We start from the raw sequence: 23039 nt of genomic DNA, 5'->3' as shown, positions 1-23039 counted from the left end.
AGATTAATAGAATTTACCCAATTTGAACAACAAGGAAAATCGACTAAAACAAACACACAAAAAAGCAGTGTTTTCGAGATCAAGACACTTAGGGGCAATAACATAAGAATTGACATTTATGTCACCAGAGTCCCAGAGGAGAGGAGGGGAGCACATGTAAGACAGAAAAAGTATTTTACTAATAATGGCTGAAAATCCCCAAATTTAAGGAAAGAAAACACACAAATCTACAGATTCAAGAAACGAAGTAAAATCCAAACAGGATAAACTCAAGGAAATCCGTGCCATGACACGTCATAATTAGACTTCTAAGAACTAACACCAAAAACAAAACTTGGTACCAACCAGAGAGCAGTGGCCCATTGCTGGCAATGGATTTGTCACATGAGACCACATGGGCCACTGTGTCCTTAAGACCCCGAGATGGGACTGGGAAATGCGAGTTCTCTATCCAGTGAAATACGCTTCATGAATACAGAAGGGGTGGGTCAGATGCAAACATTTCAAAGGAAATTTCAAGAAATGGTCGCTAAGAAACCTACCTGAAGGGAACGGTAGAGGAATTTCTCTATGGGGGAAGGAAATGAGGGAAGAAAATGTGAAATTTCAGAAAGGAAAAAAAAAGAACATTGGATTGGGTTAAAATACCCGTATAAATATAACAGAAATATAAGTAACTGAGTAATATAAGTACAACGAGTTATCTTTTTCATGAGTTTTCCAAATCATATTTGAGGACTGAAGCAGGGGTTATAACACTATGGATGTAGCGCTCCACATACGAAGATGTAGAAGAAATCCTTAGGATACATATTTAAACCACGGAGAGATCCAAGGACCCACATGGGAGGCGGGTTCCTACCTGTCACACGAAGTGGCCAAAGGCTGATACTAGCAGCCTCTGTTAGTTCCATGAGGTCTTGAAATACCAAGCACACTAAGAAAATTATTCAAAGTGATATACTCGAAATACCATAAATAAATCAAGATGGACTCTAAATCTTTCATATTTCTGATCTCTTAGAGATTTTTCATCAAAATAAATTGTTGAAAGAAATGACTATGTTTGATGCACAGCAAACTAGAAAGGCAGAGAAGCCTGGAGGGGGAGGGAGGTGGGGGTGGGAGGGATAGAGACAGAGTCAAACATAGAGAGAGACAGAGAGACAGAGACAGTGAGGGAGCAGGGGGCAGGTTGATTTTGCATTTTCTTTTTTTTTTTTTTTTAAATTGATTTTGCATTTTCAACATGGAGCTGAGAGAAAGAAGTAGGATCATAAAAACATCATCGAAACCATCAAAGAGCTAACACAACTGCTATCTGAAGCAGATAATGCATGGGTTACTGGGGCAAGTGTCAAAAATAAATCTATTTCAGAGCTTTAGCTTCTTTAAATGAAAAATGTTTTTCTAACTCAGAGTCTTTCCCCTGTCACCTCCTTTTTTCACACTTACTTATTTACCAAATTGTATTGCTTCTGCTGCAGTAAGATTTCTTGAGTGCATCCCTACTTAAGAAAGTAGGAGCAAGCCCCACTCAGAAGTCTTCTGGAAAGTTCTCAGGAGAAGCAGGATGTCCCTTCCCCTCGATGGCCCGGCCCCTTCCTGCTCCCTCCAGCTGCCGTGGTCTCCACACTCGTGTTCTTCTCAACCCATGTGTTCCCAGAGGATTGCAGGTGAATCGCTGATACCTTAATGTGGGTTTAAATCCAGAGGTCATTTCTCTCAGATCCATTTGCCTCAAGAGACTTGTTTCCTCTTGTGTAAGTTTAGTCACCGGGAAAGAAATGGGAGTGATACTTCGGGTTTAGAAGAGGCTTTATTTTATTCCCTAAATGAACAATACCATGTGGAGGTCCACCTTCACCGGGCGCTCCCTCTGTACAGGACAGTAAGTCTGCAAGGGGATGCAGGGAGGGACCCCGCCCAGCCCACCGCACGCCGTCAACCCACCCCTTCAGCCATCCCAGCGGGTGGTGACGGAAACGTCCTGTGAACCCAGCTGATGCCACCACACGTGTACAGGACAGAAGCCACATCATCACCCTCCGTACGACACATAGATGGCTGCTAGAGAACACAGAAAGGGAAGCAGATGAAGAAAACGTTGGCCATTTCACATGTGTGATGTTCTCCAGTTTCCTTGTGTAGCGTGTAATTTGATGTAGAGCATTTCTGCAAAATAGATCTTGGTTCCCTTTGGGAAGAAGATGGTAGACCACGCGTTTGGTTTGATTACATCTTCCTGTAGAAGAAACAACTCTATAAGCACATCTCAGGAGAAGCTCCATGAAGCCAACTCTGTGATCAGAAGTGAGACCCTGTCTTTGCCCTGGTCGGCCCCTTCCCTTCCAGCCTCCCAGGGATGGGCTTGGCCTCCAGGCCTATGGTCCACTGGCCTCCTTAGTATTTGTGCTAATCAGACCATGGGGACTCTGTGAATTTTAAATTTAGAAAATACACTCAAGGCAAACATATCACTTCCACAGTCGAAAATGTTAAGGAGAAGTAGGCTGGATCTGGAAATAAAGGAAGAGAAAAAGAAGACTGTGTATCCTTTGGATGTCACCTTAGGCTTGAACATTGTTCTAGAGGCACGGCCGAAAGAAATCTGGCTTAGTTGAGGGCGAAGGTTTGTTCTATTTACTATTCACTGTTGGTTCAAGCCCTGACCATGTAAAGCGTTCTGTTAATTTTCAGAAAACTAAATTGTATTTTTTGGTAATAAGCAAATAATTTCTTTCCAGTAGAGAATCTAATCCTGAAGGCTATGGTTTTGTTGCCCTGGAGAATACAATCTGGGTTTCTAACTTAACAGGTACTCATCATTGTTACTTTGTGAGCTGACTGTTTGCACCCCAGCTTCCTGTTTACAAATACACATCCGGAATATAGACTCTTCCCTCAATTGCTACTATCAGTATAATGTCAATTATTTCTTGGGGGCTTGAATGCACACCTAACTGATTTTGATACTCCTGATACTTACCGATCTTAATCATCATCCAGTAAAAATTCAATCCGTTCCTTCTGGCAAGTACAAACATAGGGAGTTATAAGCAGGACTACTCAGTATCCAGGACAGTGGGAATACAGTTCATTTTGGGGGCTGCCTCTGGCGAAAGACATTTTGCACTGACTCCCAGAACTCCCCGAAGCGCCTTCAGGTCCCGGCGTGGAGCATTCTGTACCGTTGGTGGCGTTACACACTGACTTCACGAATGATGACAGCTCTGGCTTTGTTTCCTGCTTGGCGGGCACATCCCTCCATCGGGTTCTGAGCAGCAATAGAAAAGAGGAGAGATGACCTTTCTATTGATCTCACCTCTCCTGATTGCAGTACTAAGCCCTAGGGCACAATGGCCCAATGAAACATCGATACAATCGGAAAGGAAGCGTTTTCTGAAGAACATTCTGAAGTCTTATGCTGGGTGGCATGGGGAGCTGCCTAGAAGGATAGAGGGTACAGGGCAAGGGAGTGGCACGCTGGGGGAGTGTGCCCCTCACTTTGAGAGTGAAGGGGAGGATTTTGTTTTCTTTGTTTTATTTAATCACCAACGTTTGCTACAGCAGTTCTAACACTTCAGGTACATTTTCTTTGTAATTCATGATAAAAGAAAGACATGAAAGAAATGCTCAGAACCACCTTCCTTCCCTGTAATCTGACAATAAAAATAACATCTTCCGTGTGAAGCCACGGAAAAGGATGTCACATTAACCATATGAGATGCGTTTCCTTTATTGTCGATCCAGGAAACCATTCAAAGGAGTATTCGATGAGAAAATGGAATGAGCAAAAGGTTAAAAACAATTGAGATTTTGCAGAATTCTGAATTCCATTTTGTATACGACCATTGTTTCTGGACGTCTCCTCTTTGGTTCGTTAGACCTCTACAAGAGGCTCTTTTCAGCTGCAATTATTGGGTGACGGTATGTATCCATATGTATGTATTATATGCACTTTGCATATCAAGACAGTTTTTAAAAGTAGAGTTTCATTGTCTGCTCATGTAGATTACACCTTGTGCTGAAATCCCCTGTCAGTCATTCAGTCCAGGCACCTGGACTTTAACGTGGTCCCCCCTTTAACGTGGGGGATCCGTTCCAAATGCCCAGCGGATGCCTAAAACTGAGGACAGTACTGAGCCTCGCATGTATTATGTTCTTCCAAGTACACACACCTCTGATGAACGTAATTCATAAATTAGGCACAGTAAGGGATTAACAACAATAAGTGATAATAAAATAAAGTAATCATGACTGTGTACTGTGATAAAAGTTACATGAATGTGATCTCTTTCTCTCTATCTTATCGTACCATACTGACTACTTCTTGTGACGATGAGAGATGATAAAACACCTACATGGTGACATGCAGTGAGATGAGTGACATAGGCTATGACTGACCTTCTGATGACACATCACAAGGAGACTCAGCTGCTTCCAGGCCATTCGCTATATCTAGACCTATAGATCTGCCTCTACATCGACAGCTATTTACATGATCTCGAACTATATACACACACCCTACCAGTTCTACTTCTCTGGAGAACCCTGACGAACACACGACATGCTTTACAATTGGGGAGGGACCCTAGTTTGTAGTTTTTGTCTATTTTCATGGAATAAATACTGTCACCATGGACAATTTAAGCTACAAACCTGACATCGGTTGGCTTGAAATGTTGAGAATCTTAAAATGAGTGTTCAGAAGCTATTGCGAGGTGGCCGGAGCCAATGCCAGGACCCCGTTCCCACCTATGGGTCTATGCTCAGAATCTACACTCTGCCTGCTTCCTCTTCTTAGGCACTACTGAAATGATTAATTCCTTAGCTGACAGGGAAAACCAGATGCCTCTTCTGCATTTTCCAGTGCAGGTGGAAAATAACACTGAGCTACAGGAAAAACAGAATCATGTTGAATTCAGAGAAGAGGATATATAATACGGCAGATCAATACACTGATGGGACCCTTGACATTCCTAGAGCTCTCACCTTGTACAGTGCTCACTGCCTCACGTGTCCTGTTCCACCCAGTCCTCAGAACGGTCACACCAAAGCCACTATCCTTAATCCAATTTAGTGGGGGGAAAAAAGAAGGAAAACTAAAGTTTAGTGAGGGAGCTTGCCCGCACTCACGTAGGGAGGAAGTGACAAGACACATTTAATTTCAAGTGAATGTTATAGATGAGAAGTTCTGTGGTTCTCAGAGGGATAAGATAGTGGTGGTTAGAACAGACTAGAATATGTGGATAAGCTGGGTAAGATTTTAATATCTAAATGATATAATTACCAGAGAATAGGAGTAAGTCTCATGCTATATCAGCGTCTAGTGGATTTTGCTAGATTCCTGCGTATTCTCATCTCTTAATTTTTTACACTAACCATATCCTGATTATACAGACAGAAAAACGGACTTGTAGACATTGAGCAATTCATCTGACATTAAATATTTAGAAAACAGTGAAGTTGCAAGTTTAAGTTCCCACTGAACTTATTCTTCTATATCCCCCTCTGGGTAGCTTTCTTTGGGGACATAGTTCAGACTTTCTGACCTATGATGTTAGTTCATTAGTTCCCAAATAGTTTTCTATAGCCTGTTCAGAGATCAAGTATTGCTGTCATTCTTCCAAGCTCCCCATAGTTTTTTTTTTTTTAATTCACTTAAAACCAACAATTTCTGAGAAGAGAAGACAGAAATGCAGACGAGCAAAGAGTAAAAAAACTAAAGACATTCCAGAACAGATGCCCACAAACCCAGGGGCTCTCTCCTACCCTATCAGCCTCAGCCTTGAGGGCCGCTTGAGAGAGATGAGCAGAAAAGAAAATAAAGACAAGTTATCTACACAAGATAGTCATACAAAACACATTTTTCTTGAACACTGTTAGTTGTTGGTACATATAATGTGAGTTTGAAGATCGAAATGTTGGTCAAGGTTCACTGAGGAGGGGACACTATGCTGAGTGCTTCTGTAATTTACCTTCACGACATCCTATGATGTTATAACTCTTAGATCCATGATATTTTATTTTATTAAAGTTTACTTATTTGTCTTGAAAGAGAGAGATAGAGAGGGATCAAGTGGGGGAGAGGCAGAAAGAGAGGGAGACAGGATCTGAAGCAGGCTCTCTGACAGCAGAAAGCTCGATGCAGGGCTCAAACTCACTATCCATGAGATCATGACCGGAGCCAAAGTCGGACACTTAACCAACTGAGCCACCCAGGCACCCCTATTATATCCATTTAAATTTTGTTAATGTTTTTATTATTTATCTTTGAGAGACAGAGACAGAGACAGAGTGCGAGCAGGAGAAGGAGGCACAGAATCCAAAGTGGGCTCCAGGCTCCAAGCTGTCAGCAGGCCTCGAACCCATGAACCGTGAGATCATGACCTGAGTAGAAGTCGGACAGTTAACCGACTGAGCCAACCCAGCGCCCCATCCATTTTAAAGATGCAGCCCAGAGCAGGTGAGGACTTGGCCAGTCTGTCTGTAAATTGGGGGGCACACCCTGGAGCTTTACCTTGCTGTACCAGGCCACCAGCGTCCGTTCTCTCACTCACGCCCTGTGCTGTGCCTGTAACCTCAACATGGCTCAATTCCACAGGGCCACGCTAGCGGAACCTTGCCACAAAAGACTTCTGGATACATTTCTGCCCTTCCTGCCCGGTGTCTACGTCTCATCCCAACCGTTCCCCCTTACCTTGGTTTCGCTCAGTCTGCCAAACAAACAAGAGAACTGCAGCAGTGGTCATTCTGCACGGAAACACCTGTGCTGTGGTGGGGAAGAACACGCGATGGGCAGGAGATGGGGGGCCGGGCAGGGGAAGGTGAGAGGTGGGCGCCTCCTCTCCTGCGTCGGCAGGAGAAATGAGGCACTGAGTCACGAGCCCATGGCTGCGGGCAAAACTCGACACCCTGGGGAGGGAGCCCTTTCAAAACGGGAAGCCAGATGGTCTCGGGGTATGAAGAGCCGAACCAGTCACAGAAGAAAACAAATTCAACCTTATACCTGAACTAGCATGTAGCTCCACCTTCCGCCAGGTGCCAGCCAGCCAGAATCACACAGCAGAGAAAGAAGGGACAGGAAGTGTGTTAAAATGTCATTTTCCTGAGCAGCAAAAAATCAGAAAGAGAGTTGAACATGAAGGATTCGGCATACCTCAGTCATTCCCCTTGAAGCGTTGCTTTTCTTATTAGAACTTATTGCTGTCCTGTGTTTGACCTGTGTGCCTGTTTTCTAAATGCATCTATGTGCTTCACTGTACCATCTTGAACGGACACTAAAATATGCCTTGTCCTCTATCTGAAGTGAAATTTTTCCGTTTAGTTTAGAAAATCTAGAACTAACTTTTCATTTAGTTTCATTTTAGTTCATTGCAGCCAGCGCTAGCTCTTGGAGGAATTGGGCATTTTGAAAGCAAAGGCAGCTGGCCTTGAATACCGTGTCCAGCCACCCGGCCAACACCAGGACTGGGCTAATCGTCAGGTGTTTGGTGGGAAAGGGAGCCGTTACTGTGTTTTTGGTTTTTTTGGAGGCCTAGAGACTAGCAAGAAAGATGCTCTTTAAAAAGTAATTACAACAAACGGTGACGGATGTGACAGCAGGGTCTCAGGTGGCACCTTTGGGAGCAAAAGCAAGGGACCGTCCGAGTAGAGAAGTCATGGAAGGAAAGCCCTTCCCAGAGCAGGGTATTTAGGCTGAAGCTAGACTGACCATTTGGAAGCAAGTGACGTCCAATATCTGGACTCTCAAGGGGACGAGGGACGAGGCACAAAGCTGAGATGTTTCTCAGACACACTTGGAAGACTTGACAAGAGTTATGGATTTTGTCCCAAGAGAGAAAAGTCGGAAATTAGTTTAAGCGGGAAAAATCGTATCAAATTTCTATCCAACAACGATTTTGACAATGATGCAGAGAACGTGTCAGGGTAATTTCCGGGGAACCACCTGGAAGGCTGTGGAGTCCGTTCAGATGAGGTGGGGATAGTGAATCAGGGGAGAAGAGGCAAGGGGTGGAGAAGAAAGGGATACATTTTCATGAGAATTGAATAACATAATGCATATGACATGTCTGCATATCAGTAATTCAGTGAATGTTACCCGTCTTCATCAACGGTGACTCACGCATACTCTCCGCAATTGCTAGCAAATAATATCGAGCAGTGAGCCCGTGCTAAGTATTGTGCTAAAATGTTTGCACGCCGTGGCCGAAACTTCGTTGTTTCCCTCAGTCTAATTAGGCCATCTCTAGGCGTGACTCTATTAAAGTCTCATCTACCTGGAATTCACTGAGCTTCTTGGGTTTCTACACAAATATTTTTCATGCAATATTTTTTCTGTCACTTTATATATCTCTCCTCCTTCTGGGACGGGCCTCATGCGTATGGTACGTTGGCCTGATGGAGTCCTACAGGCTTAGGAATCTCTGTGCAAATACCCTCCTTCTTTTCATTTCTGGTCCTTTGACTGGATCCTCTCTATTGACTTACCCTCCAGCTCTGCAAGCTCACATATGTTCTCGGGTCCCTCTAATTAAATTTTCATTTCAGTTACTATACCTTTCAGTTCCAGATTTTTTTATTTGCTTCTATTTATAATTTATATGTCTCTGTTGATATTCTCTATTTGGTGAGACGTGTTTTATTATATTTTGTTATAATTGGGTAGACATGGTTTCCTTTCCTTCTTTGAAAATATTTATAACGGTTTATTGAAGGCATCTGTCTCCTGAATCTACCAGATACATATTCCCCTGGTCGCTTCCCCCCTCATGTCGTGATGCACTTTCCTGCCCTTTGCACATCTTACATGTTTTTGTGGAAACTTAACTTTTTGATAATCTATCGCAGCAGCTCTTGTTCCGGATTCTTCCCCCAGGACCTCTTGTTGGCAGGCATTGTGTGTGTGTGTGTATATGTGTGTGTGTGTGTGTGTGTGTGTTTCTTCTGAGTTAATTCTGTAGTTTCTGAATTCCCTTCAGTGTGTTGTTACTGAGTTTAAGGCTGGGTTTTTCCAGAACTCATTTGATTTTGAAGGCTGCCGTCTGCGAACCCCAGGTAGTATAATTTAGTGGTCTGCCAATGACAGGTTGGAAGATTCTTCTCAAATGCTTGGCCTGTTTGTCTCACACCCCTGGCCAAGAGGATCTATGTGGGGAGGCATGCTTCCAAACTTTGGAAAAATTACAAGACAGCCTTAGCTCTCCCTTTCTGCTTAGACAGGGCTTCAAGGCGGGCTCCGTAAGCAGTGAGGGCCTCCTCGCCCCCCACGTCTTCTGCCACCCAGGGCATAGACACAAACACCCCCGCATGCACGTAGCTTTCTAGGTGTCTGAGAGTGTGTCACAGCTTTTCAAAGCTCCCTGTGGTCATCTAATTCTCCAGAAATTCCTTGTAAATTCCCAGCCAGACCCCTGTCGCCCCAACAGGGATCATAGCCAGCGGCAGTTGTAGAGGGAGGAGACTGCTATTGTTTGGTCATGTCCTTAGATAGGGCTCTTTTTAGCCACTGGACTTAGCTCTGAATCCAATAAAATAACAAGAAAGTGCTAATAGATCCAAATCAAGGCTAATTATGGACAGGAAAAAAAAGCAAAAATAAAATAAATGGAGACATCTTTTACTCTAGCTCTTGTAGATTATGAGACTAATTCACATCACAATTGCAGTTGTTCGCTGTTTACTAGGATTTTATGGACTCTACATGCTTCCCATATGTTTGTTTCCTGCCCTCGCACTTGCAATAGAACATAATTGAGTCTTTAACAAAGGGACAGCTTGTAATTATTTAAAGAATGTTACTGATCACAAGAAGAAAAATGGGGAAGATCTGGAACTGAATTAAAATGATCACATATTATTCATTATTTAGACATAGGTCCAGGGAGAGAGAGAGCCAAGGCTTCCATTTATTCTTGCGTTTTTATTCGTGGACAATATTTTCATTTTATTGAAATGTGCATTGTTCTAGGCATTCCTAGTGTATAACAAATCTCCTAATTTATGTGACTCTGACAAATTGCAGAGTAATTAATGGTAGAGAATCTTCTGATCCGTGAATTTGAGACTGCTGATGGAAAAAGAAAATACTTGAAAACTTTTTTTCCCCAGTACTGGTTACCTCTAAATGTCACTTATTCTAATTAAATTCTTACTTAAAGGTACAGCAAACAATATGCAGACATATTTTTTTCGTTTGATAAAATTTTTAAGCAAGATCTATAGAGCCCTTAGATCGGGGGGTTACAAATTCAGAATCATTCTAAACTGGTAACCCCAAATGATAAGGCTTTAATGGTGATTAAATGGTGAAATCATCACTTCGAAAACTGAAGCTGGTAAAAATGATTTCTCTCACTTAGTAGTAAAGTCTGGTAAATCCAGAAAAATCTGACGAAGAGACCAATGGCACAAATTAAAATGTTGCACACACGTATTGTCTTTGCTTTTTTTTTTTTTTTAAATATTTTTATTTATTTCTAGGAGAGAGAGAGAGAGAGACAGCGTGAGCAGGGGAGGGTCAGAGAGAGAGGGAGTCACAGACTGAAACAGGCTCCAGGCTCTGAGCTGGCAGTCAGCACAGAGCCCGACGCGGGGCTCGAACCCACGAACCGCGAGATCATGACCTGAGCGAAAGTCGGACGCTTAACCAACTAAGCCACCCAGGCGCCCCATAAAATGTTGCACACACGTATTTTCAAGGACATGAGTTAACGGATTAAATAGCAGACCGGGTTTTCTGATTCCATCGTGACCAGTGGCCTGATCGGGTGTCTGCTGGAAAACCGGGGACTTGGGCTTTGAGTCTTACGGTTGCCCTTCCTGCTGCTCTGTGCCTGTCAGTCTGGCTCCTTTTTCCGTGTCTCAAACTTTCCTAATACTTTGCTGTTTTCTAACGGTATCTCACTTACGGAATTCTTTCCTGGTGATCCTCTTAAACTCTTTGTCCTCCACAAACACAGACTAGAATGCAAGAACACCTTTCCCCTCCGGACGATGGTGCGGGCCTCCGATCCCGCCAAGTTCGCAGGCCTGTGGCCGCAGCCAAGAAAGAAACTGTTGACACGGCCCCAGAGCCGAGCGCGCATCAGCCCACTTGTCCGTGACTCGGGTGTTAGGGCGCACTGGTTGCCCGTGCACGCTTGTCTAGAGGTGGAGGCCGGGACCAATTCAAGGCAAAGAACACCCTTCAGAGGCCTTTGTTCTGCTCTTCCTATTCTAATTCAAAGCATACCCATGGCACTATAATGAGCGCCCTGATTCTAAAATTGCCCTCATTAATTTTCCATCTCTCCATTTCTCCGCGAATGACTCACCGCACCGCGGGAAGATGTCTACACCGGCTGCCTCTTAATTGCGTCCGGCCTGCTCCCGGCCCGCGTCTCCTGCAGGTGCACCTGCTACCTGCGCACCCCAGGGACCCTGGGGAGCCGCTGTCTTCTCTGCAGACCCTCTTCACTACCCGGGCCCCCTCCCCAACTCTGCTTTTCCACCGGCCCCGAAAACACCCTCTCATGTGCCAGAGAAAGAATATCTGTATCAGGAACGGTTTCTCCGAAGTTCAGGTCCCACCCCCTCCTCCGGGCGGAGGCCTGGTACTCACCGCGGCATGTCTCCCTCCTCATCGGCGCGTTGCAGAACCGCGTCCTTTACCCACTTCCTGGGGCCTTTCTTTCTCCTACTTTGGAGTCATCCAATCATCTGTGAGTCGAAGCAGCAACGGCGAGGCCAGAGCATTTCCCCACTTGGTACTTGCTGGTTTTAAACCGCTCATATTGTTGAAAGAGGGAACTAAATATTCTTTTCTTTCCGAACAATACTGTGATGCCCTATACTTTTTTAAAGAAACTTTTAACTTTAGAATGGGGTTTCATTTACAGGAATATTGTGAAGATGTGATCAGAAGCCCCCATGTAACCCACCACTGATGTCCTCTGTTACTAATACCTTAGTAGATTAATAGGGTATATTTGTCACAGTTGATGACACAGCATTGATACATGATCATTAACTAAAGTCCACACATGATTCATGTTTCCTTTGACTTGTACGTAATGTCCCCTTTCTGCTCCAGAATCCCGTGAGGGCCACCACGTTACGTTCCGTCATGGAGGCTGGCAGGCTCCTCTTGGCTCCAACAGCGACTTTTCCTTGGTTGGGGTGGCCTGGAAACAGCTTTAAGAATAGAGGCCAGTGGTTTGGAAAATGTACCAACCTGGGATTTGTCAGGCGTGTCTCGCCTGAGTACTCGGGGACCATGTGCATTTTGGAGGGTGAGCACAGAGTTCTATTCTCGCCACGCACGGGGGTCCTGCCCTGGCAACAGGGCCTTGCTGTGGGTGCTGGGCCCCAACGCCCGCTGAAGTGCTTGCGCCAAGTTTTCCCACAGCAAAGTCATCTTTCTGCACCACATTTCAACTCTGTCCTGGGGGAAGTCGCTCTGTGGAGAGATGCACGAGGAACGGTGACTTACGCCTCATGGCCAAGAGGGCGGATGTCAAACACCAGGGATTCTTCTGCACGGGAGACCTGTCTCTTTTCCTCCTTGCATTTATTGAATCCTCTCTTCATGTCACTGTGGACGGACAGACACTTAGTTTCTACCCGGCCCTTTGGCCTGTCCATACCACCATCTCTATTTGGTTGTACAGATTCTTCCAAGTTTGGCCATTGAGGACTCCACAGTTGGCTTCTGCGTCCCTTCGACAAAGCCCGTCACCGTGAGCGTGTGTGTGTGTGTGCGTGTGTGCGTGTGCGTGTGTGTGTGTGTAACACTTTCTTATTTTCTGGCACTTTCAGATGTTCCAGGCTCATCTTGTGTATTTCCTGCTCTGGTCCAAGAAGCAGGCTCATCTCCAAGGAGCCGTGTTCTTGGGGAATATTGACAAACCCAGATGTAATGTTGTGCACATGGCTAGTGAGGAGCCGTTGCTTCTAGACCTCTCAGCTGACACAGGAGATATGTGCACACATTAAGCCATGTATACACATGGGGATATAAATTCTTCTAGGTGAGGTTCTCTGCATCTCTGTGGAGCTGCACGTGGGTCCATAGCGCTGTGTCCAGTTCTAATCCAGTGTGACACCAAATGCTCCAGCCTCCTTCCTTTCTTTTCTTCGACCTCCCGCACTGCCGGTGAGAACACTGGCTCTTGCCATCCGCCTCCACCACCCGTTTCCGTGATCGTCCAATTCCAGTCTACACAGCTAGTGTTCCAGGCTTGTTTATTTGTACCCTCATGGGAAGCAACTTCATCAGCTAGTGTACAATGATTGTGCAGTTTCTTTCACATTTGGTCTTAGATTCCATTCTAAGACCACCAATGACTGCGGTCAGCATTTTCCCCATGTCCTCAGTGAGATCGCTTCACACGAATAATGGAGTTTGATTATTTTGTCAGATTCTGCATTTCATCCTGGGATGTCTTGACGTATGTGTGTATATGTATGGAGTTCACACACACTGAGGTCTTCTCTTCGTGCTGGCAACCCGTGATCTCTTTCCACCTCTCAGCCATGCCTCTTTTGAAAGCTCCTTCAAAGAGCTCACATAGCACATGGTCTCTTCAGTCTGGTGTTTTGCACTTGACCTCACTCATATCTGCATATCCTGATCCTCATTCTGCTTTATCGCTGGATAATTGTTTCTTCTTATCACACAGTTTGCCTATGGAAGGGCATCTTGTTTGGCCCAGTTTATGGTGATTAAGCATAATGATGCTATAAGCACTTGTGTGCAGGATTTTGCTAGAACACATGTTTCTCAGTCAGGTGGGAAATCCCCAAGACCTTGACTGATGTCCACACGGTGCGCACACCACACTGTGCGACTCCGCTTTGTGAGGTCCCACCCGAGCTCCCAGCGGGCCTGGACTACCTTCCCCCTCCGTGCTGGGGAACACAGCCCGTTGGTTATTTTTGTTTTGGTTCTGATTTCCACCATCCAAGTCATGGTTTTTAATAAGCATCACTCATGTGTTATTAACTTGCTGTGACTGTGTATTTACCGCAGCCGGGCTTCCTGTCTCCTTCTGGTGGCTTGTTTGTCTTCTCCCTTTCCCCCTCCTGCTGCTATTTTGTTTTCTGTAAAGGCAAGTCTGTGTGAGAATAGTGTTGGTGTTTCTTATTTTTTGTTTTTGTCTCCCAGCAGGAGCTGGGAGAACTGTCTCCAGCTGTGTTAGTCCCAAACCGCCATCTTTCCTACCCTAGATTCCTTGGGTCGGGCTGGGAGCTGAAGAAATGAATTCTCTCAGCACTGGATCGGACTCAGTTAAACTGTCCAGGTCAGTGTCAATTATGAACGTGGCTGAAATGAATGGAATAAGTAGGCCCCAGGCCAGTCCACATCATGTCTAGAGGCATCTGAGATGAAACAGCCTTGCTATTATTTGAGCTGGTTAAGAGCCCTGCATGAGCCTAAGGGAATGTACATCGATTTTATCCTTCTCTTTCCGTCATTTTGTATCTATAGAAGTCACATGTGAGAGAGCCATGAAATGTTTTTATGAATAAGAATTGGATTAAAATAACATTATTATGTCCAAGAAGTATGGTGTTCCAGTGAAATTACAATCCAGAAAAGTCTTCAGGAAGGTGCTTACATTAGTGGCTGCCATTCATAGTGGAATATATCTATGTACTAGGCAACGACTACAGTGAAGTAGATGATGGAGAGATAGATAGATAGATAGATGATAGTTGGATGGTAGATGGATAACAGATTGATTATGATAGATAAGAAATAGATGGATGATAGGCAGATAGCATGGCAGATGATAGGTAGAAGATAGATAGTAGACAGATGATTGAATATGATAGACAGATGGTAGATGGATGATTATGGTAGGGACTGGCTGATAGATAGATGATAGAGATATATGGATACAGATGTATAGATATACCCATAGCAATATCCATTTTGCCAAACTTCATATAGCATATTCCGGTGCCTAATATTATTGTTCCCTATTTTGCTGCTGATGAAGCCAAGGGGTTAGTGGAGGTGAGGTGAGTGGCAGGTTTGAGGTCCTTCCCTAATGAACAGAGAGCAGATTCATATTTGAATCCAGTGTCGGCTCCGTGCTCCCCATCTACAGCCATCCAGGTGCTCTGAGACCAGGCATCACCTGCCAGGGATAAGCCTCCGGCACAGGGCAGGCGGCCTCTGCGCCGAATGGTCTCAGGCAGGAGCCTGCCGTGGTCGCCGGTCCACACTGCGGCCTCTCGTCCAGAGTCACCATGAAAAGGAGTGGCACCAGATGCTGACCAGTCAGTCCTTTGTCACCCCAATGTGAGTGAATTTTGCCCACAACCTTCTCTGTTTTCCTCAGAACGATTAAGTTCGCGTGTGCTAAGTGTATGGCAGAGAGGTGGCCCTCGATCCTTTTTGTCAAGAGACAGTTCTTTCTGGGGAGTTGAGCCGGAAGCCCCACGTAGCAGGGGACGTAACATCCACACAGGCAAGGGTCAGAGTGCCTCTGAGGGAAGAGTGTGTGCTCCCTGCTACAGCCACCTCGAAAGCTTGTTCGGAGGACGGTGTTCAGACTGGACATTTTTCGGGTGTGGTCGACATGACCAGAGGGTGGCCTGCGGACCCATCCTGTTTGGAGGCAAATGCTCGACTCTGGAGCATCCATGAGTATCTGCACCAGATAATTTCAGGAGGCAAGTTGCTGTCAATAAAATACTGTCTGGAACAGAGTTGGACAGACGGTAAGGGTCACATCAAGCTCTACATTACGTGAAAAGCAATTATCTTTTTTATGTTTCTATGCTTCGCTTTCTCAGGAGCAAACCCACTAGTGTCCGTAAGCCACACCCTCCCTGAGAGGCACGATGCCTTCAATCCAGGCCCAGCTGAGATGTCGATAGGCCATCGTGTTTGATAACAGCCCCCCCAGACACACACAGATGCCTGGCTTGCATGTGAACGAGGAGCCTCCAGAAAGTCATTTCTTCGCCAAATGCAGAAAAGACCTCGGCACCGAGCGCCCCCTGGATACCGGGGAGCAGATGCTGGGGACGGGACGCTGGGGCGGGGTCTGTGTGGCCCAGGCGGAGAGGCCCTGCCCTCAAGGCTTCTGTAAGCAGAAGGCCCTCCCTCACCCCTGCCCGTCTCATGCAGGTGGACCTGCCGCGGGTTTCTGTAATGTCCTCTAATAATGCAGGAGCGGGCAAATTGGTACACTTTAAAAAAACTGCTTGTCATTCACAAGAGAGCGGCTTCTGAGGACAGACACTCCCGGGTGGTCTCTTTCTAAGGCTGAACAGACCCCTTGCAGACCNAACCAAAACCTCGGGATTAACGTTCGTGCCGCAGGAAAGCCTGCCCTAAAACTAGCACAGAATGGAATTCTGCTCAATAAAACCCCCTCTCTGATTCTACCCACATTTCTGGAAAGGCAGATGGTTGCTGTCTTGTATCCTTATGTTTCTCCCTCTCCTGCCAAGTGATTAGAGACAGTTCTAGACCTTTCCGTCCTATCGTCCCTACAGGGCTGGGCACGAATTTAGAAAAGCGCCACGAGCGCGAACCCGCGTTCTCAGAGCTCCGCTTTTCCCGGAGGACCCGAGGCAGGCGACCCCCGTGTGCGCACAGGCCGGCGCGGGGACACGGCGGCGGCGGCTGCGTCCCGGCCCCCACATCCAGGAAGTCCTCGGGGAGTCGCCGACGGAGCCCGGCAGGCAGCGCGCGACTGTGAGGACAGAGGCGCAAAGCCACGGTCCCTGGACCCACGACCGTGGCCGCTCCGTGCGACGGGGCGAGTCGTGGGGTCTGTCGTGGGGCAGGGACCTCGGGGGACAGGCCCCTGCGGGCCCTGGGCCAGGACCTTCTCCTGACTCGAGAGAGGAGAACACGAAGGGAGACGGAGTGGCACTCACGCGGGACGGTTCCCCCGCGACACCGTGTCACCTTAGCTCCTGGGCTGCGCGAGTCTTCGGGGCTGGGAGACGCGGCCGCGGGACCGCAGAGCCGGTGTCCCTCCCTCCGGGCCTCCGGAGGCTCCGCGGGTCGCGGGGGCTCAGGCCTCGCTTCCGCCTGCCTCCTTCCCCGCCTCTGCCCTGCCCGGCGTCTGCCCGCCCTCGCTGTCTCTGACGCTTGTGTCTGTCTCTGTCTCTCCCTGTCTCTCTGTCTCTCTCTCTGTCTGTCTCTTTGCCTCTCCCTGCCTGTCTTTCTCTCTGTCTCCCTCTCTCTGTCTCTCTGTCTCTTTCTGTCTGTCTCTCCCGGTCTGTCTCTGCCTCTGTATCTCCCTGTGTCTCTGTCTCAGTCTCTTTCTGTCTGTCTCTGTCTCTCCCTGTCTCTCTGTCTCTCTCTCTGTCTGTCTCTTTGCCTCTCCCTGCCTGTCTTTCTCTCTGTCTCCCTCTCTCTGTCTCTCTGTCTCTTTCTGTCTGTCTCTCCCGGTCTGTCTCTCTCTGTCTCTGCCTGTCTCTGTCTCTCTGTCTCTCCCTGTCTGTTTCTGCCTCTGTATCTCCCTGTGTCTTTGTCTCAGTCTCTTTCTGTCTGTCCCTATCTCTCCCTGTCTCTCTGTCTCTGTCTCTTCCTATTCATCTGTCTCTCTCTGTCTCTGTATCTCCCTATCTTTTTCTCTTTCTCTGTCTCTTTCTGTCTCTCTGTCTCTCCCTGTCTCTTTGTCTCTCTCTGCCTCTGTCTTAATCTCNCAGTCTTCCCTTTTCTATCATCTCTCTCCATCCATTACCCCCTTTATTGGCCATCAGTCACCATAAGAATATGGCTTCTATTTATCTAACCTAAAGACATTTTGCTTCCTTATTTTTAATATAAAGGAAACAAAAAAATGTTAAAGAAGGAAAACACATTCCAAGTCAGGAAATCGGCCAGGTGATTCTCAGGGAAATGTCTCGTTTCGGTGTGCGTTGACTGTGTGACAATCAGCCTCATTGATGGCTTGTGATATGTTCCATTTTCAGACGGAGACACTGTGGTCGTCAGGGCCGCACGCAGCCTGGGGGTGGGGACAGACAGGACCCTGCCCGTGCCCCGTGCCTCACTGCAGTGTCCCGCTCTGTGGAAAGCCGGGAAACAGGCTAACGTGCGAAATGGAGAAGTCACCGCGAGGGCACAAGCCAAGTTCGGGCCGGGGAATCATGGAGTTTGGCCAAGGGGAACAGATTACATCTGATCTCACTCATCACTCCAGCGAGGGCCCAGCCGGGCAGGGAAGTGGGCCCGTCATTTCTGCAGCCCCGACCACTATCAATTGTGAGACGGTGACAGAGCTTAATTACATAGCCAGTTTCCATGCATTTTACCTTCCTATTCATCCCAACGCTCATTGAAACCCACTGTTTCCTTAGCAACCTCTCTTTTCTCTTCCCTCCATTGTGCCTTATCAGTTAACGTGCTGTTAAAAATGTTTTAAGAGAAAATTATAATTTATAACAATTTATCTTGTTTAACAATAACCTGACCATTATTGTCATTCTTTCCACAGTTAAAAGGGAGCCATGTAGCCGAGACCAATTGGAAAGCGTGTTGATGAGGCCCGCAGGGGGCCAGCCAGGGACAGAGCGCAACACCACCCACCGGGGGCCGGCAGGCTTGTTCGGGACCCTCGGCAGGTGCCAAACCGGCTCCCGGAACGCGGGGTCACGGCCACGGCTGGGTCGGGCCTGGCTGGGAGACACAAGGAGGGCATGACCCCAGGGCCAGCCTCCTGGAATAGTGAGCGTCGCAGGGGGCCGCCCACTGAACATGACCTGGAAGAGTGTGTCCGTGCCTGCCAGGCGGGGAGCCCTCCCCACGGGCCTGTCCGAGTGGCTCCGGGGATGGATTGGCAGCAGGGCGGCCCCACCCGGGCTCCAGGCCCCGGGATGCTCACTCCGATGCCCCAGAGGAATAGACACAGGCCCTTCCAGGAGGCCTACCGTTAGCTGTGTGTGGGTCGTGTTGGAGGGGCCTGAGGCTGAGTATGTGGCCCCACTTTGATGCCCCTGGTCTTCCTGGATAGCATGGCTTCCGTCTTCCTGGGCTTGCCACACCGCACGTGTGCCTGTGCTCACTCAGTGTCCGGGAGCCAGTCCGTTTCAAAGGCATCTGCCCCCAAATCACTGGTATGGGGAAGAACACAGAAAGGCATGAAAATGACGACACACACATAAAAGCTAAGCTGCGGAAAAGAGATGCTTGATGAAAGTGAGACGCACGGAGAATTGTCGTGACCAAAGGAAGATCCAGAGGAGGAAGGAAATCCCCTCCTGGGGCCGATGGGTGGACATGAATGAACTCTCAAGTCAAGTGTGCGGTTACTGGCTTAGCACCCGAGCCATTTGGAACATAAAACTGCAGTCAAATTCTTCACTGTGGTCCATCTTCCATGATGAGCCGCTCTTTTAGACTTTGTTGGGAAGGGAAGTCTGGGATGATTATTCTGCTCAATACAATTAGATTTGCTGCATGCAACAGGACCAGAGGAGAGGAGAGACGGGCTTCTGTGTCCATAGCTGGGATGTGCCGGCCCTCAGGCCTGTCCCACCAATTCCCGTCCAGGTAGGAAACCACATGAGGCCAGATGCCACGGAGGCACGGGTGGCGTCTTAGTGGTCGCACGTGCACAGCACTGGAAGGAGTTTGCAGAGACATCGAAGTGCCAGGTTGGCCTTCTAACTAACACTGGTGTGCGCTGAAGACCCTTGTCAATCAGCACTGCTGGAGCCTGCGTCCGCCTCTGCTGGTGTCCCGCCAATCCAGACGGCGGCTGTGCCAGCCCCTCTTCCAGAGAGAACGAGACCGTCCCCAGCCTCTGATAATGGCTCCTGAAGGTCTCATGACTCACCCTTCGCAGCCCTTCCTTACTTTTGATGAGTACTTTTCCACTTCTGTGGCCGCTGCTGCTGCTGAAAAGGGAAACGGGCTCAGGATCTGAGAGAGGAGCCAGAGTTTGCTCATTTGCATAAGCCAGGGGGAGCCGTGCTGTGAACGTGGGGGGAGCTGATCTGCTGGACCGATGCACGCCGTGTGGCCTCGGGTTGGTGGGCGGGTGGGACTGTTTGGGAACCGGTTGACATTTTGGCAACGAAAGCGCATTCTTTGGTTGCACCTGCCGCCTGACCAGCTTTAAGGAGAGAGGAGTGGTCACTGGAGCAGGTTTTATAGAAGGAGAGTTGTTTTGTGTATGTCTTTATGATATCATATATGCTGATACACCTTCTGTTATGATTTTCCTTTTGTATTACAAGTTATTTGTATCTCACACAATATATTTGAGACTTCCTTTCTTGAAAGTGGCACGTATTTCCCCCCAAAGTTTTACTGTTGTCAACTCTGCTATAATAAACCCCACTGGGCACCTATATAATGATTTCCCGAAGCAAGATTTGCTTGCTTCCAATTAAAATTGGAATTACTAGGCCAACTCAAACGAACGGTTGATGGTATTCACACACATACACATCTGCACGTGCAGGTTACATGTATTTCTGTTTAACATTTTATCGGATTTACAGGAAGTTGCCAAAAATGTACAGGGAGGTCCTGTGTATCTTTCAGTCAATTTCCCCGGGGATCAGTGGTAGCATCTTGGATAACAATCATACAGCATCAAAATCAGGAATTGGCATTGCTGTGACCCACACTGCTCATTGGGATTTATTAATTTTATAAATACTCATCTGTTGTGCGTGTTTAGGTTTGTGCAATTATATCACCTGATCAGACTTGTGTGATCCTCGCACAGTCATGATGCATCGCGAGGTTCCCCTGGTGGCCACCTCCTCCCCTACCCCACCACCAACCCTTGGAAACCACTAATGTGCTCTCCATCTCTACAATTTTGTTATTTCAAGAATGTCGTATAAACAGACTCCTGCAAGCAGGTAACATTGGGGGATCGGCTTCCCTTGCTCCGCATCGTTCCCTTGAAATGCGTCCAAGTTGTTTGTAGCACAGTGGTTTAACCCTTCACCTACTGAAGGAACTTCATGGGGTTTTTTCCCACGTTTTTCCCATTATGGATAAAGCTTCTATGAACACCCACGTGCAGGCTTTCGTGTGAGCCTAAGATTTCAATCTTCTAGAATTAGTATACAAGGCAACTGCTGGTCCTGTTATCAGCACCTGTCCCGTTTATAGTAAACCTGCCAATATTTTTTCACGTGGCCGCCCCGCTCTGCATTCCCAGCAGCCATGTGTGGGACATCTATTGTCGTCTTGCCCAGCACTCGGTATGATCCCAACTTTTTAAAATTTTTGTTACTATGATAAGTGTGTAGTAACACCTCATTTCTGTTTTTGTTTCCCTCATGGCTACCGACGTTTACCGTGCTTCCCGCACTTGTTGGCCATTCGTGCGCTCTCTTTGGTGCAATGTCTGCCCGCGGCACCTTGGGCCCATTTTCCAAATGTAGTTTCCTAATTGTTCTACTCTCGCGTTTTGAGAGTTCTTCATTGAGTCTCGATACAAGGCCTGGGTTTCTTACAAATATTTTCTCCTGGTCTATAGCTTGACCTTTTATCCGGGGAAAGACAAGATCTTTCTCAGAGCAAAAGCTTTTATCTTTGCTGTGGTCTAGTTTATCAGTCTTCTCTTCTAGGGCTCATGCCCTTTGATGTCATCTAAAAATTTCACCCAGCCTCGGGCTCTCAGTGTTTTTCCCATGATGGGTTTCCCTGCAGGTGTTACAGTTGTGTGTGTTACGGGTAAGCCCACGATCCAGCCTGAGTTGACTTTCGTACAGTGAAGTGCATGTCCAACTGTACCTGCGCCGTTTGTCAAAAAATGTTATCTGTCTTCCATTGGTGCATGTGGTTGCACCCTCGTCAACAATCCATTGGGCATATTTGCTTGGTTCGATGTGGGGGGTGTTTTGAGCCCCATTTATTAATTTCTTCTATAGTGACTTTCCTGTCCAAGCCTACCACACCTTGAGTCAACGTTAATAATTAGTTAATATATCCCTTAGGAATTGTTATCTCACATTTTTAGAGAGAACGTCAGAAAATTAAAATATGAGGAAAGACAATCTTTGTTGCTTATATCATAAGGCTCTATGCAGTGTGTGAAATCTATGTAACCAGCACTACAGTCTATAGATGGAGAAGGTCCATCATCCTGAATAGTTCTTCCTGAGGAGGGTCCTTTGTAGGGAGACCCATCCCAGCACTTCCCCCTCTAGTGACCACGAGTGTGGTTCCATTTCTGCCTTTTCAAAATGCCACCTAAATGGAATCATACGTCAGTCAGCCTTTGGAGCCTGGCTTCTTACACTTAGCATAATGCATCTAGGGCTCTTCCATGCGGTGCCACATATCAGTACCTCATTCCTTGCTGTTGCCAAATAAAATCCCACGGTGTGTAGGTAGCATGGTTTAGTATCCATTCATCACTTGAAGGACATTTGGTTTCTTTCCAGCGTTGGGCAGTTATGAATAAAGCTACTAAAAATTTTTGTCAGCAGGGTTCTCATGTGAACAGATTTCATTTCTCTTCAGTAAATACATAGGTAGAGGATTACCGGGGCATAGGGTAACAAGACATTAATGTTTATGGTAGACTTCTGAGGGGTTTTCCAAAGGTACTTTGCAAGCTTGCATCCCCACCAGCACCGAGGACTGTTCCGATTGGCACCTCCTCATTGGTACTTTGCACTCCAGCGTCTCAACTCGACTGTTTCATGTATTTTGTCTGAGGTGGTAGAGGGTAGGTCTCTGCAAGTCCATCATGGGCAGAAGCCAAACCTTCAACTTCCAGATTTTAATCTCCAGACTTGGAAGTTGATCTTGTTCCCTATTTATAATTCTGAGAGGCAATCAAGAGATAAATACCATAAATACTCACCTCTCCTTCCCCACCTGCGTGGCTGCTTCCGTGTGGTCACCCAGCTTCCCTCCTCTACTGAATATGACCTGCTCATCTTTAGACAAGGCCACGCCTTCTACCTGTGCACTTGGCTTCCCTCGCTTTTGCATTCATTCTGAAATAGCTCCAGGAACACACCCCTCTCTCTCAAAGCTTCAGATTTCCCCCTTCTGATGGATCCTTGGGTCAACATACAAAGCAAGTTATTATGTATTTTATCTG

Source organism: Crocuta crocuta, unplaced genomic scaffold, assembly GCF_008692635.1.
Source record: "Crocuta crocuta isolate KB4526 unplaced genomic scaffold, BGI_CrCroc_1.0 scaffold32, whole genome shotgun sequence".
NCBI lineage: Eukaryota > Metazoa > Chordata > Mammalia > Carnivora > Hyaenidae > Crocuta > Crocuta crocuta.
Note: the sequence above shows the minus strand (reverse complement) of the source record.